Consider the following 16,356-nt stretch of genomic DNA (forward strand, 5'->3'; position numbering starts at 1 on the left):
TCAGCTCTGGCCATGCACCAGCCGACTGTTCCCACTCAAGGAAGACTCCGGAGCAGCCCCGGTCCCTCCCTCCCCTCCTCACCTCCAGTCAGTGTCCACACAGCAGAGCGATGAGCGCACGCAGGAGGCCAGGGTCTCGGTGGCAATACTTAAAATACATGTTAAGGAAGGAATCAAACTTTTATGTTTCATCTTTATGTTTCAATCACCATGACACCCCAAAGAAGTTATTGGTCACTGTAGAGACTCCGAACAAAGTGGAAAAAGAGCATAAACGTCCACATGAAGCCCATAATAAATGCAGGTAGGATAAAGTCTCTGCAAAATGACAGAACAGTCATGTCCCTGCTCCTCGCACACCCGTCCCGCATCCAGGGCCGTGGCCTGGGACGTGGCTTCCAAGACAGCCCCAAGAGGACCTGACAGGCGCCAGCCGGCATCGGGGAGCCGCCTGGGACCCTGTCCCTGCCCATCAGCATCCTGTCTGTCCTCTGACCCCGTGTGTCCTTCAGAGTCCCCTGCTGTACATGCAGCGCTCTTCCTGTGTTGTTGCACCCTTCACACTGCCTCGACACCATGCTTCAGCAAGACAACATGAGACGGTCAAGGCGGGGGGGCATTGCAGGGGAGGGGACACAGCCGACGCTCTGCCCTCCTGGGCTCTCAGCCATGTCAGTCAGCTGCCTCGGCAGATGAAGAAGGGAAAATTTAATGTAAGTTTATTTAATGTAAGTCTTCCAAGACCCGGAGCCTCGCTAAGGAAATGAAGACCAAGGAAGTGTCCTTGCCCTGCATTTGCTGACCAGGGCATGGCCTTGGGCATGGGCCGTGGGAGGGATGCCCAGCGAGAGCTGCTGGCCAGGACTGCCCCCGGGGACTCTCCCCGGGGACACTAGCATGCACCTTCCCGCGATGTGGGCTCCTCTCCCTGAGGGCCTGTGACCTGCGGCAGGGGGAGATCAGAGGCCCTCCTGAAACCGCTGTCCCCAGATCTCTCTGGCGTTAAATACTCACGATGCCCATGGGCTGTGTTTTGGGGTAGCGTGTTCCACAGCCCAGACAAACAGTTGTGTGGGTGGGAGGGTGTAGCCTGATAAAGACAGAAGATAATTGAACAGAAAAGGGAAGGGAGAGCAGGCAGATGACTCATGGAACAGAAATTGTGCCTGAGAGCAGGAGAAGGGGAGCGGAATGGGGTAACGGCAGCCGCATACGACCCTTTCTCGGCACCTGGGTGCAGTCTCGTCCCAGGACCTGAAGCGGCAGAGCGCCACGCCTGCTTCAGCCGTGACTCCGGGGAAGGCGAGCAGCTCCAGCCAGCACCCCCGCCCGGCGGACTGACCTCACAGCCACTCACGCCCTCGGCCCCTAGACCAGCAACAAGGGACAACGGGTCTGTGACCCCCAGGCAGTAGCCCCCCAACCCCCAGTGTTCCTTAGCACAAGCCGCTGACAAAAACTACTAAGCCTCTAATAAAACTAGCAGCACTCAGGGGTTTTGCGTTTTCTCAGGTTTGGAACAAACATTTCTTTCTGATACGTGAGGTCTTAACAAGAGGCATGAAATTTACTTTCCTCCTTTGATACGTGGGGACAAAGCAGGCCCAAGGCCACGTGGGGCGCAGTGAGAGAAGCACCGTGGACACCCAGCACGCGTCGACCCCCACACTGGGCTGCTCACCTGCTCGTGGCCACAAAGCCCACCGGCCCCGTGCCCAGCAGGTCCACCCAGAAGTCAGCTCGGTCAAGGTGTGTCTGAGGCAGGAGCAGGTCCTGGGAAGCACCCCATCCGAACTAGAGGAATCCGAGCAGCCTAGTTGGGGGTTCCCTGCTCCTGTCCTCCGTGCCCCTCTCCAGGAGCGCCCGTGCTGGCCGGGCCGTCCCCCCTTCCCCAGCAATGAGACGGAAAGGGGTGCAGCCCCCAGGCCTTGGAATTCGGGGCTCCGCTGCTGGCTGAAGGCTCTGCCTGAGGGCCTATCGCAGACGAGGAAGGAGGGTTAAGGACAGAACGCGGCTGCCCCCCAAACCGGGGCCTCTATGCCAGCGGCGCTGGTCCGGCTCTGATCAGAACCAGCTCCACGCAGCAGTGAGCGGAGGGGGTGACGCGGGAGGGGACGTCGTCATTGTCCCTCTGCCTCCCGGTTTCTCCGTTGGGGCCCCTGTAAGAAACAGCAGATCAACTAGAGAAAAAGACTGCGCTTTGTGACCAGGGTTACCTCCTGTCCACCTGGGAGACTCCCGGGAAAGGAGCCGCTGGACAGCGGGTGGCTGGACATTCAGGCTGGGCAGCCCCGCGGCAGAACTGGAACGCGACTGCGTCAGGGGCCAGGTATGGCCGGGGACCGGGTTTACTGTATCCAGCCGCTGTGCACCGGCCCCCGAGGCGTGACGGGCTGTAACTGGTTGTGGGGTGGATGGTGGACCCGGGGAGCAGGTGCGTCCGCGGAGCCCCGAGGGGAGATGCGTCCCAGCACCCAGGGCGTCCGTGGTGCGGAAGCCTGGCTGCTCCTGCCGAGACTCACGGTCACTAGGTGGGGGTTAACTGGTGTGGGTTAACTAGGTGCAAGTTAACTAGTGTGGGTTAACTGGTGTGGGTTAGGGCTACGTGAATCCATGGCACCACTGCAAGTCCGTGCTGCATCCGCCTGCAGCTGTCTGAAGTCAGCTCTTGCGATTCTTCACTTCTGCTGTTAAATTGTCCAAGGAGCAGAAAGTGACGCGGTGCCTCGGTACACGCAGAGCTGCTGGGTGCGGGAGACCGCGTCTGAACTGTAGCTGCTCAAAGAATACATCCGTTACCTGATGGGAGTTCTGAAAATGGACATCGACGCAAATTACTGCCAGTGACGGTATGCAGCTTTACATTTTTACAGCAAGACAAACCCCTAAACACAGATTTTAGTGCAACTTTGAGATTCGTTCCTACGGAAGGAATGTGGCTGACAGCTGACCAAAATCTATGGCTTTACGGACTTTATCTGGATCATATTTATTTATTTATTTATTTTTAGTAGGCTCCACACCGAGCGTGGAGCCCAGTGCGGGGCCTGAACTCCCGACCCTGAGACCAAGACCCGTGCTGAGATCAAGAGTCGGACGCCTCACCCACTGAGGTGCCCCTGGGTCGTATTTAAAGGCGTATTTAATCATTTCCAAATTTTGATAGAGCAGACCTCCATTTTACCCTCGATTAAGGCTTGATGCATGCAAGTTTACTTTTCTGGAAACATCCATTTCTGGTAAATATATGTCTACCGTTCTAGGGATAATTGAAAACAAGGGAATAGGAGGGAAGATTACAGAAGGGTCAACGAAGGTCAAAGGGAGGCAGGCACGTACGTTTCCATTCCGCGCAGGGGGAGCACTAGTCTCTGGAGACAGAGGGGGCTCGGGGGACCCGTGTCGGGACAGGGCAGTGGGCGTTCGGTCCTTGGCTAGAAGGCCACGCCCTCGGAAGGACGTCCGGGAGCAAAGCTCCTAGTGGCGGTCATGTATGCTACAGACACCCCGCGTGTCTCACGGGGCTTTGTCTGCCTCCGTCTGGCGGCCGTTGACGACACGAGGTCTTCCAGGCTTCCGGGCTTAGTTTTCCGTATAGCATTCTCCAAATTCAGTAGGTTACATCAGGGCGGTTCGGAAACACGTCCCTGAGAGTAGGACACATCGACAGAAGGATCCGTACGATGCCGCCACCGCATGGGGAGGGAGATGCCGAGGGCTGGGACACCTGCCACGTTTCCCGCGTATCGACGGCAGTGTGTTACATTGTCCATCGGAAATTACTACGGAATAAAGGCTGTGGTCCCCCGAAATTCTTATGTTGAAAACCTCACCCCCAGTGTGATGGTGTCAGGAGATGGGGCCTTTGGGGGGTCATAGGTCACGGGGATGGAGCCCCCGTGACAGGTTTAGTGCCGTGTATTTGTTCCCTCTGGTGGACGGGACAGGTGGCCATCTGCAGACCAGGATGCGGGTTCTCTCCAGACTGGGCCCATCAGAGTGCAGACCTCAGGCTCGCAGCCACAGACCTGCGAGGAATACAGACTGGGGGTCTGTGGCTGCCGTGGTCCCCACTGACGGTCACAGAAACACGCCGAAGTAAACACCGGGGGCTTTCCGCTCTGCACAGCGGCCCCTGGCCCGAGCTTTTGAGAGCTGCCAGGGATTGCAGTCTGTAAGGAAAGTGCTCATAGTTCCTGGAAGACCAGTCCTACAACACACACAGGCTCCTTGCCGTCGTTGGGAACGAGCCCTTGTTGTTTGTCTGCGGGCCACACGCCAGCCCCCGTGTGCTCTGATGACACAGTTTCGTAAGTGATTTTTGGTTTGAGTTGGGGCGCAAGAAGAGATTTGGGATAAGTCACAGGCCAGTCGAAAATTTTCTTCCATTAAATAGAAGTGTGTCCCTGATCCCAGAGGCACCAAAGGCGTGAAGAACGTGCTAGAGCCAGCCCCAGAAGGATCCAGAAACCCAGGAGCTGATTTTCACAGATGTTACCTGCGGCCTTAGAGCCCCAGCTTCTGGAACCAGCTTCCGGGGTTGCCCGGCTTTCCACCCCTGAGCAGCTCAGCGTGCGGCACGTGGTTCCCCCTCCCCAGCACCTGTGTGGGACCCAGCCTCCCCTCCCCACTCCCACCTCGGCCCTGGAGCCATGGCCCGTGACTCACACGATATCATTCACAACACTGCCAAAAACATTTCCCAAGAATGATCCAGCTCAGTGTTGATTCCCAAATACTCGTTAAATGCTCTGGGCCTCTCAGATGCGAAGTGTGGGAGATTGGCCCGTGCCCACATTTTTATATTCCTGCACAACAAAGGGACACCCTGTTCGCTCTCCAGATCCAGAACGCCTCCTCAAGTCTGGATCTGCTCACTCTCCAGATCCAGACCGCCTTCCGCAGGTGATCAGAATCTCCAGCGGTCTCTCGCTGAAAAAGGAAATGGTCCCCTTTCTTAGCCACACCCGAGGCTGTGTCACCTCTCATCTCTGGTCCTCCACCAGACAGGTGTCCTCCACACGCTTATTCCTGCAGCACCTCATCTTTCTGGTTCACAACTCGGTTGCTGGGCCCTGGGAAGCTTCTCCCAAGACCTGGCTGCTCAAGAGTGAGTTTGCAGGCTTGGCATCTGTGAGTCAGGGTGTGCCTGGGAGGGGTCAGAGCAGAGTGGTGGGGATCGTTGAAAACACAATTCCCCCTAGGAAACGAAGATAACCTGCTATACGAGGGATTCATGAATCGGGCAGCATCCCGTCCAGCAAGCAGAGGGGAGCTCGGAGAACTTGTACAAAATGGAAGGTTTTTACGGGAAGGAGGGTGGGCAAGGGAGTTACCAGCAAAAGAGAAGAAAGGATCGTTTCAGGCAGGGTCACCTTCGTTTCGGAGGGAAGGGCAGGGGCCTTATCAGGTGGGCGGCCTCGTCTTCCTTTGGGGGCCTGAGAAGGCCCCGGGGACAGAGGCCTCCTTGGTGCTGATCAGACAGTGGCCGACCGACCAGCTAAGACTCACGTTTTCGGGGGGAGGTTGGAACCGCAGTCGGGTCAGGTATGAAGGCCCAGTCTGGTGACTTGGCCTAAGTGACATCATCTGGGGGCCCGTGGTTTTCTTTTTCACAGGACCAACGGGACAGTGTGCTGAATTGGTGACAAGCAGCATAGCCTTTGAGGAAAAACACGGAGAGTTAAGGCCACAGACCTAAGTTCATTTACAAGCTGGTTTGGCACACCAGAAAATCCCAGTTTAAGGCACCGGAGGCCAGGACCTCAGCTGTTTTCGTGAACCCGTCCTGGGGTGCGGTTTATTCCATGCACTCAATCTGGGTGGTGCCGGAGACCAGAATGGGCCCCCAGGAGGCCTCCTTAGCCCAAGGATTGTTTTGCTCTATTTTGAGAAAGGGCAGCCCCAGGAGGTCTAAGGACAGAGCCTGCCTTTCCCTTCCGTGGGGGAAGGGCGCTGGTAAGGGAAATCCCCAGTTGTCCGGGCGCCTCTGTCTCTGAGCTGGATCGCGGAGCGTAGATCCCAGGAGCTTCTGCTCTGCGGAGCAACCGGGGCGTCCGCTGCGTGCACGTGACGTATGCATGTGACTTCGGTCATGTCTGGAACTCGTTTTTCTCCTGTTACAGGGCCCCGGCCGAGAACAGGCGAGGGCAGAGGGAAGGGCATTTTTCCCCTATGATGGGGACAGGCTACGTCCTGGAACCCTGAAATCATCAGGGCGGTGGCCACTCTGAAGACGAACCTAGGAAACCGTACTTGGGGAGACTCCGGACAGTCGGGAGCAAGGACCCTCTGACTGCTCTGAGAGCCCGCGGACGTTGTATCAAACAGGCCAGTCGCGCTCAGACGTGACTCGGCCCCTCCACACACGCTGACCTTGCCTCCACTCTCAGGCCTTTGGGTCCCTCTCCATAGGGGAGGCACTCCCCATCCACAGCTCAGGGTGCTTCCCACACTTGTCGTTCCTTCCGGAACCTTCCTCAGGTGACCGCGCAGGGAGGGGGCCGGTGCCCTCCACCCAGCCTAGATCTGCCTCGTTTGGAGTGCAGATGACGGGCAGCAGAGCCTCTCTGGGGGGGTCTGGGGGGCAGCCGCGGCCTGTGCAACCCCCCAGCTCCCACTGTAGGGCACGTGCAAGTGAAAACAAGAGGCTTCACCCCTGCGGAAGAGAGGGGAAGCCACGTCCCATTCTCTCTGCTTCCAGAAATCCCTTCTCAGGCCCTGTGTGCGAGGAAATGCGCCCCCGCTGCCACCACAGCTCCGTGGTCTGCTCAAGGGCCTGAACGCGGCTCCTTCGGGTGTGAGCGAGGACACGGCGCCCGCCTTCCAGCTGCCTCCCCCCGACCCCGGATACCCGGGTGCGCTGCTGCACGGAGGCCCAGAGCCTCTCTGTCGAGGCCTCTCGCCGGGCTGCCTGTGGCCCCGCCACGTCCTGGCTTTTGCGGCTGGAGGGCAGGCTGTCCCGCCAGCCTGGGGCTGGGGCCAGAACACACGCTCACAACCAGAGGAAAGGTGCACACGCTGATTTACACGAGTAGGAGCGAAGAACGCCCCGCATCGGTGAGACGTGGGAGCCGGCCCTCCTCGTGGGGAAGGGAGCAGGGTTGAGGAAAGACAGCGGGGTTTTTAGAACAGAGGGAGGCGCGCTCCTGTGGTCCTCCGTCCCGTCTGTCTCCTGTGATGAGAGACCGTCTTCCCGACCTGGGGGACTGCGGGACGGGACCGACGCCGTTGAGCCCCTTTTTCCTTTAGGCAGATGAAGGGCAGCGGAACACACCACCCCAAACCTGCCATCTCGGCATGGAGGCTCGTGTGGGCTGAAGGCGACCGAGACCCCGCAGACCCAGAACGCCCGGACCCACAGGTGGGACGGCAGTGAGTACGGCTTGGCCTGCCCCTGTGATGCTACGTGACGCCACGTGAAGTCAGGCTCTTGAGCGCCCAAGTGGTCTGTGCCCGTGGACCCTTTTCCGAACAGCTATGCCCCCGGCCAGCATTGCTCCAGCCTGGGCCCCCGAGACACCTGCCCGGCCTACGTGCACTGCCCGGGAGAAAGGGGCCACAGAGGAAGGAACGTGCCAGCCCGAGTCCACGCCCAGCTTCATGCTCCGAGGGTCCTGGAATCCCCTTCCCAAAGGAAGGCTGCGCACGCACTCCCAGGCTAAGGGGTGGCTGACAGGTGCAGCCCACGTGATGACGCCCGGGTGAGGGGCTGGGAGGGACCGTCCTTCTGTGAGCCAGGCCCCGCTGGAGTCTCCCTTCGTGTGCTTGCTCTGGGCCCACAGAGCTCGGGGCAGGACTCCCGTAGGCTTGTCCCAGACCCTCCCTGCAGGGTGGGTTTGCAAGACCCCCTGAGTTCTGGGCATTCGCTAGCACTCAGCACCTACAAAAGCCACCACATCACAGTCCAGGTTTGTCACAGGGAAAGAACACATGAACATCAATACGGGGGAAGGGGCAGGATGCAGAGCCCAGAGGGGGCAGAGCTGCCAGGGCACCTCTCAGTGGGGCCAGACGCCCCCCAGAAGCCTGTGACGAGCTCTAACACCCCACCAGGGCGCGGTGTGTTCCCAGACCTGGATTGGCCCTGCGGGTCAATCTTGTCTTGTGACAAGATACCCCAACCAACGGAAAAGTATTCTCTGTCAGTGCTGAGGACAGAAGTTCGAGAGTGAGGTGTGGGCAGGGTCGCGCTCCCGCTGAAGGCTCTAGACGCCGACCCTCCCTGCCCCTCCTGGCTCGCGGGGTTTCCCGCAGTCCCTGGGGTTCTCCAGGGTAGAGTGCCTTGTGCCGGCCTCTGCTCCGTGACCGCAGGGCCCTTTTCTGACTGCATTCCCATCACCTTCCTATTCTTGTGAGAACACAGGGGCCCGCCTGCCCTCCTCCGACCTCGGCCACGTCTGCAGCAGCTCCATTCCCAAAGAAGGTCACATCCCCAGGTACTGGGGGGAGGATGTCAACGTGTCTTTTGGGGGGACACAGTTCGACCCACACCAGGGGCCAAGACCCTATCCCAGGAGAACACCTGTCCAGGGAAGCTCCGTGACCTCACTGAAGATTCCAGGGTTCGGCCACAACACGTGTGTCGTTTCCAACCAGCAACGTAACGTCCTTAAGGCTCTGGTTGCAGAAACACTTTTAAATAAGCCGCTGTGGGAACCGCAGTGACCGGCTTGAGAAACTAAAATGACATTAACCATTACTCTGAGATCTGGTTTCTCTAATCACAGTGACAAGAAAAAGCAACAGAGAAGCTTGAACTCTTTTTTTTTTTTTTTTTAAGATTTTATTTATTTATTTGACACAGAGAAAGGCAGCGAGAGAGGGAACACAAGCAGGGGGAGTGAGAGAGGGAGAAGCAGGCTTCCCGCTGAGCAGGGAGCCTGATGCGGGACTCGATCCCAGAACACCGGGATCATGACCTGAGCCGCAGGCAGACGCTTCACGACGGAGCCACCCAGGCGCCCCAGAAGCTTGAACTCTTGACCTACAGTGTGGGCATGAAGTCTGAGATTCAGAGGCCGTGGAGGAAAGCTACATCTCAGCCAAGATTGTGCTCATGTCTGTTTCCATCGATTTCCATACAGTATTTCAGACGATGTACTCTTGAAACACAGTCGTGTCCAATCCACATAGTTCCAAGGACAGAATCATCAGAAAGGAAAACAGGACATGGCTGAAGCGTCCAGTTAGCACACAGAGGCTGTGACACCTGCAACCTGTGCGCGCAGGGTCTGCCTGCAGGCCGGCCATCCTGTGTCTCAGCGTGCCCGGGGAGAGCCCACGCCCCAGTGCCAGCTGGTGAGGGGAGGGCAGACGCAAGGGCTTCAGGAAATGCCGGTCACTGTGCTCATGGTTCCCCTGGCCTGGCCTTGTTGCCTTGTGGTGTGCAGTGCGGTTTGCGTATGATATCACGAAGTTCCCGTGTCGTGACAACGCTGACCAAAGAAGGCCATGTCCTTCAGCGCGCGGACAGGCCCTTCCTGCCAATTGGGACCGTGCAGTGACTCATCGGCTGGGAGCTCAGAAATGTGAACTCATCTCGCACACAGGAGGTCTGAACTCCCTTTAAAGGGAGCAGGTGTCCCTTCTGCGTAGCTGGGAAGAAAGATTAACCCCTTAGAGAAGTCCAGGCTGGTGGAGAGGAGCACGGGCCCTGGTGTCCCCTGCTGCGTGCGGCGCCCACCCCGTGACATGCACAACCCGTGTCCTCTATGCCCGTCCTGGGCACGCGGTTCTGTCCCGCAGACAAGGACTCCATGCTTCTGAAGGCTCCGTTTGTCCGAAGCCAGGCTGCGTGCGGCCACCAGAGGTGGGCTTGGAAGCAGGTGTGCTGGGTCCTGGCGCCCTGCCTGTCCAGCCAGCAGGAGGGCTTCCCAAGCGAAAACACTACACAAGACCAGCTTCAGAAGACCTGAGGGGCCTGCGGGGCTGTGCCCTCGGGGCTGCCAGCCTCCCAGGCCCGGCCCTCCCGCCACCACCCTGGCTCGGGTGGGCACTTGTGGCCCCAGGCGGGAGCTGAGCCGCGGAAGCTGGAGCTCAGCTGAGGGGGCCACTGTGTGATGTGCCAGGAGACTTCCGAAGTCCTGCTGAGTTTACAAGGGGAGGGTCCCGGAACTTTCTCACAAAATGAGCTCCTTCGCTCCTTGGTGGGACGGAGCGCACACCCACACAGAGCCTGTTCCGTGGCCCGAGGGCTGACATTCCGGGCTGCTGGCTAACGTGAGGCTTGTTGACAGGGACCGCATGCAGACTCGCAGAGATGAGGAAGTCTTAGTCAACCGGCTGCGGCCGCCAGGACCCGCAAGCCCAGGCTATTGTTCCGAAAGTGATTAATTTATTATAAAGGGTTACTGGGCGTTTTTGGCAAGAGCTAATAATGATTTCACCTCGGTTAGCCGAACGCATGCTCGGCGTTGCCCGGTGCGCTCTGGCTGGGAGCGAGGGTGTTTGCCAGAACCGGAGGCGGAGACTCATCAGTGCTCCAGCAAGGGTCGCCCCAAGGCTCGCGGAGACCCTGGATGGTGTGGAAAGCACGCACTCTCGCAGAGGCTTGGACTTTGCCGAGCTTCTCACGGCCTCAGTCTCCCTGAGCTGACCTCTTGGCCCGTGAAGGGGATGCCCTCCTCCCAGGGGGAGGTCAAGTGTCCTCTCTCTGAGCAACCCCACGACCTAGTCGGGGAAGTCTGGGAAAGGCTCTGTGAGTTTCAGACAAAGGGACTTTTTATCCAGCTGAAAACGCTGCGTGTTGAGGGGTGAGTATTAAAACTCCTGGGGAGGGTCTGAATACGTGTTTATTAAACCCAAAAACACAATGGACGCATGAAAATCTCTGTTTGAAGGATTCCTAGGTGCTGGGCTTTGTTCTGCACCCGGAAGCCGCCTTGGTTACCCATTGGCTCCACGAGGCCATGTGGGGGGTGCTGCCAACCCTGCCCGACCGTCCTGCCCGGCTGGACGCGTGCACACGGTCCCTCCCTTGCCTAGTGTCCCTTATCCTGCCGTGCCTGCTGCGTGGGCCGAGTGCGCACGCGTGCACAGACACACTTGGCTGATGCCCCCCGTTGGTCGGGGGGGAGGGGACGCATCCTGCCCCCAGCAGCCTTCTCAGCGTGGATGTGGATAACAGAGTGACAGGAAGCAGCATGGAGCCGCATGGGGAGGGGAGCATGATGCACCTGTCGGTGGCTGATGTGGGGTCCCCGGGCGAGGGCTGCGGGCTGCGTGGGGAAGAAAGGAGAGTACGCGGGCCCTCCTCGGGGAAAATGCCTCCACTCACCCTTCATCGGGGCAGAGGCAGAGCCGGCCTCTCCAGGGAACACCGCAGCCGAGACAGAGTTAGAAGCTCTGCCCAGCAAACCAACGTGGTCTGTTTCCGCCAGGCCAGCAAGGTGGGCTTCGGGGGCCAGTGGAGGGCTGGGGGCATGGGGGCGCCCCCCCACGGAGGCAGTGGGCGCCAGGATGGAGGGTGGGAAGAAAGCCCTGCAGCGGAGGTGACACAGGCCGTCTCCAGGGAGAAGGGGTTCACTGTGATGTTGAGCCACGCGTGATCCCTGCCGCCTGCGGATGTGTCATGGCACTCCGCTCCCCTTCCACCCAGGTGGCTCACGGAGAAGCCCGTGTTCGCCCCAAACTGCGGGTTTGTCAGGGCGGGGGGCTTCAGTCACTCGCTGTGTGGACTCGGTGCTCACCAGCCTTCTCCAGGCCTCGAGCTCAGAACGGAGAGTCGCGGGGCCCCCGACCGCCCGCTGCTGCCGCCGGAGGGACTGCAGGTCGGCCGGCGGATGGCCCCTCCCTCCCCTGCCTTCCAAGGCCTGGGAGGGGTGAGATCATCACGCTTCCTGTTCTTTTAGGGTCCCATAACCCTCCTCAGAAAGGTTGGCTCGGTCCCCCTTCCCTGGCTCAACCGCGCACACGTGCGTGTGTCCTCCTGGAGCCCGACCGACACTGGGCCTGGGCAGACACACCGGACGGCGTGTGTCCATGGGCTGGACCGGCGCCCGCTGTCTGTGCCCAGGGCCCGTGGCATTGCTCCCTAGGGACCCTTCTCCCGGACTTGCCCTCTGCTGCCAGACCCCGTCCTGCGGGTGCAGGGAGAGCCCCTGAGGTCTGAGAAAACCACTGAATTCGGGTGTGCAGCTGGACTTACACAGATGCCAGAGCCGTGCAGAGTTCACGCAAACATGCCTGGGGGGGAGCACCCGGAACACGTCCCTCCAAAGAGGAGGCTTTGTAAGATTTCTCTTTCCTTGACCACACTGGCAAGGTGTGGGCTGCCTGGGGCAGCGCTGGGGTGGGATGGGGGGACGGGGGGACAGAGGCAGAACCCTCTAGAGTGTCAAGTTCACGTGTCCCCTGGCCTCCCCGGTGAGCCGGGCACCGTCGCCTTGCGTTCAAGCCCCTCAACCACGCCCCGTGCTCCCCTACCTGGGAGCTGCGGTGACCCAGCCTCCGTGCCAGGCACCTTCGCTTCTGGACCTCACAACCGCTTACAGGGGAGACAGGCCCTTCGAGGTGACCGCGGGACTTGACTGCCTCTCTGCCCCATTGCTTCCGACCCCAGAACTCTTGCCCTTGCCTGAGCTCAGAACGTGACCCCGTCTGGAAGAAGGTTGCTGTGGATGTGATGAGCCACGTTAGGAAGAGATGGCGCAGCGGGCTCTAAGCCAGCGTGCCCAAGGAGAGGAAAGGACCGCGTGAGGGCAGACGCGGGGAGCACCGAGGGAGGCCCACAGCAGAGGTGGGAGGGATGTGTCCACGTGGCCAGGAGCTCGGGGTGAAGCAATGCCAGAGCTGGACGGAGGCCTGGGGCAGATTCTGTCCTGGAGGCCCCAGGAGGACCCCACGCTGCTGGGACCTCGCTGGTGGACTCCTGGCCTCCAGGACTAAGAGACCAGACTCCCGCTGCCCAGGGCGCAGGTCTGCGGTGTGGCCCCAGCACTGTGGGGCGGAGCCAGTGGGGGCTGGGCGGGCACCTGCCACAGGCACACAGGGGTAGGAACTCGCAGCAGGGGTGTGCAGGTTGCAGAGGGAGGCCAGCCCCGCAGGCACAGCCAGGTTCTGCAAGAGGCTGACTCATCGTCTGGGAATGGCCCACAGCGTCCTTCCAGCCTTCCAGACGCAAGGCGCACCCAGACCCCAGGAAGCCTCCCGGGAAAGAAGGGGGCTCAGCTGCTGGGTTCTTGCAGAGGACTGTGTGAGGGCAGCTCCCACACCTTCTTTTATCCTGCTGCCACCTGGCCTCCTGTCACAGATGGGGAAACTGAGACCCAGAGAGGAGAAGAGAGTGGCCATGAGTGTGAGACTGCCTCCTGGTTCTGGTTCTGAACACGCGCTCTTTTCCGTAGACATCCTTGAGGACTGCCCCGTCTGGCAGGGAGACAGGCAGGTACACAGATGACAGCATTGCCCCGTGAAAGGGTAAGCAGGAACCCCAAACTGCCGACTTCGGGGAGACTCTGTGGGCATGAAAGGCGAGAAGCACCCCCAGCTTGGGGCTCCTCAGCAGAGCCGGAGGGTAAGGGCGGCTCTCAGGAGCGGGAGCAGCCGACTGAGCAGGGGGGAGCTGGCCCTTGTCCCCAGCGCTCTGCAGCCTGATGGCAAGGCCCAGCCCCTGGCTCAGCGGGGGGCCTTGGGCTGTGGCTGGAGGGATGGCTCAGCTTCCCGAACCTCCAGGTGCCAGGCTCCCAGTGGCCCCAGGCAACCCTGCAGAGAGTGAGGGGGCACTGGAGTGGGGCACAGCAGCCCAGCGGAGGTCTCAGAGGGTCCCCACCAGTGTCCACCGAACAGAGGCAGTTCCCCCCAGGGCCACGTGAACGCTGCCGCCCCTCCCCCTCCCCCTCCCCCTCCCCCTCCCCCTCCCCCTCCCCCTGATTGGCTGCTAGTCCTAGGCAAGGAACTAAGGTTCTCCAGTGCTGGTTACTTGCTCATCCGCAGGCAGCGGGGCACAGAGCTTGTATTGTCTTCAGTCTCCAGGGTCAGCCTGAGACTCCAGAAAGATAGCATTCACAGAAGACAGAGGGTGGAGGTGAACACCGAATTTCTTCACCCCTTATCTTGGCTTCCTTGTATGGATACCAAAGCAACGAAAGGTTATCAATTAGCTCAGAGATAGCAGGATCTGGGCCAAAGAGGAAGATTTGCAAAGTCGCCATCAAAGGGAAATGGGGCTATCTCACCTGGGCCCCGGCCCACGCAGCCCTTCTGTGGCTTTGAAGTCCTCAGACTTTCTGGGGCCCTGGGGTGCGAGGCTTCCCTGGGCCTCTAGAGGGCAGGAGCGGGAAATAATGACCACAGGACGGGCGGGAAGTGCACTTAGCCCGACAGGAGACAGAGCTTCACCAGGATGAGTTCGTCCAGGCCTGGAGGAGGGTAGCATCCTGCCCCACACCGCCCCAGCCGGGGCTCTGCAAACGCTGTCCGCCAGGGGTCTCCATAGCAAGACGGAAGGGAGGAATGAGGAGGGACAGACGGACGGATGGGTTTTAAGGAACCAGCTGGTGTGATCGTGGGGACCGGGGCTTCCTGGGTCTGCAAGGTGGGCAGCAGACTAGGAACCCACGCAGGGGCTGAGGCTGCGGTTTTGACGCAGATTTTCTTCTCTGGGACCCCCCAGTTTTTACTCTTAAGAACTTAAAGCGATTGGGTGAAGCCCACTCACGCTGTGGCGGGTGATCTTGACTTCAAGTCCGCAGATCACAGATGTCACCCAGCGCCAGTCTCATCTACAAAATCCCTGCAGCCCCACACCTAGCTCAGCGTTTGACCAAAGCCCTGTGTGCCGCAGCCCAGCCAGAAGGACACGTACGATTCACCCTGCCGCTGGCATGGATGGAGCTGCAGAGCAGACGAGAAGCTACCAGTGTGCGGGAGACACCCCCGCCTCCGGGGTGACAGTAAGTTGAAGGTGTTTTGAGAAATATGGCCTTTGCCCACTTAAGTCTGATGTCTGGACTGGGAAGGGGTGGGGTCACAGCTGTGCCATATTCTCTGTCCCCTGCAGGGAGAATGGACCAGCAGACCCAGGAGGCAGGGGCCCCAGGACAGAGTCTCGGTGGTGGAGTCTCCAGGGGCGGCGGGGAGAGACGGATCTGTCAGTGGTTATGAAAAGCGAGGTCAGAGAGAACAGAATGAGCAGCTGTCGGAATTCACAGCCCCATAAAGTGGGGCAAGGGCTAGGGCGGGGACAACCTCTGGGTTGAAGTTTGGGAAAGTGGTTTGGAGGGTCAAAATTAGTGATTCGGGAGGAAAAATACGTTTTCAGGGAGAGTCATGTTTCATGTTTCTGACATGATAAGCTTACATTTCTCGTGGGGCGTTCAGGTGGGGACATGTAGACGGTGTGTGAGGAGCCCAGGAGTGCCCACTGGGGGACGTTTACGACTGGTTTGTACACAGCACCCTGGGATGGTCCCCAGGGGACCAGGAAGATTGTTCCACGTGGCAGTGGAGATAGTGGCCTCAATGACAGGCACACAAGCCTCCAGCAGGGCCTTGAGGCAGACCCCAGGTCACCTGCCCCCAGGTGGGGACCCTTGAAACTATTTGCCATGCAGGTATGTGCTCACCCATCCCCAGGAAAGTGCCTGGTCACTCACCAGTCTCACCCCGTATGCCCTCTGGCACACCTGAGTGCCACCAGGCCACACAGGGGACACATCGCAGACCGAGGCTGCACCTGGACACTGGCACTTGTGACGATCCATCCTGACCTGTCCAATGCAGGGATTGGGTTCTCGTGAGAATCAGTGGATCACATGTAGTGTTAGAACAAAACTGCAGACGTGTATGTGTGTGACTCAGTCTCCCCTCCTTTCCACAGCTCCTCCTGTGTCTGCTAGGGGTTCCACCCAAGTCCCGCTTGGGGTGGGTCCAAGGGTTTCTTCTGGGTGTATTCTCTAGGGAGGGAGCTAAAGGGCACTGAACGTCAGTCCCCCTGGCCCAGCACTGAACCCAGGACTCAACACAAATGTCCTCTGTGCTCCCAGCAGTAACCTGGGGCCAGCAGGGCAGGAAGCAGGTCTCAGGGTCACTGGCAGGTGCCAGATTGCCCGGTGTCAATCCTGCTGCAGCCTGTGTGTGTGTTCGGAGAAAGAGGAGGGGAGGTCGACAGCTTGAGAGAGAGGAAGAGGGACAGAGAGAGGTAGAGCGCAGGAGAGAGAGAGAGGGAAAGTGAGAGGCCCCTTGGAACCGCGCCTGGAACAAAGTGAGCATTCTAAAAGCGCTTTTCTAAAACGACAAAAAAAAAAAAAAAAAAAACACAAAAAACCTTTGCACACATGTGGAAAGCGCAGCTAGGCGAGAGGACGAGGCCCCCAGCTCCCAAGTGCAGACCTGAACTTGTCCCCGGGGCCCCAT

Source organism: Ursus arctos, unplaced genomic scaffold (assembly GCF_023065955.2).
Source record: "Ursus arctos isolate Adak ecotype North America unplaced genomic scaffold, UrsArc2.0 scaffold_8, whole genome shotgun sequence".
Lineage (NCBI taxonomy): Eukaryota > Metazoa > Chordata > Mammalia > Carnivora > Ursidae > Ursus > Ursus arctos.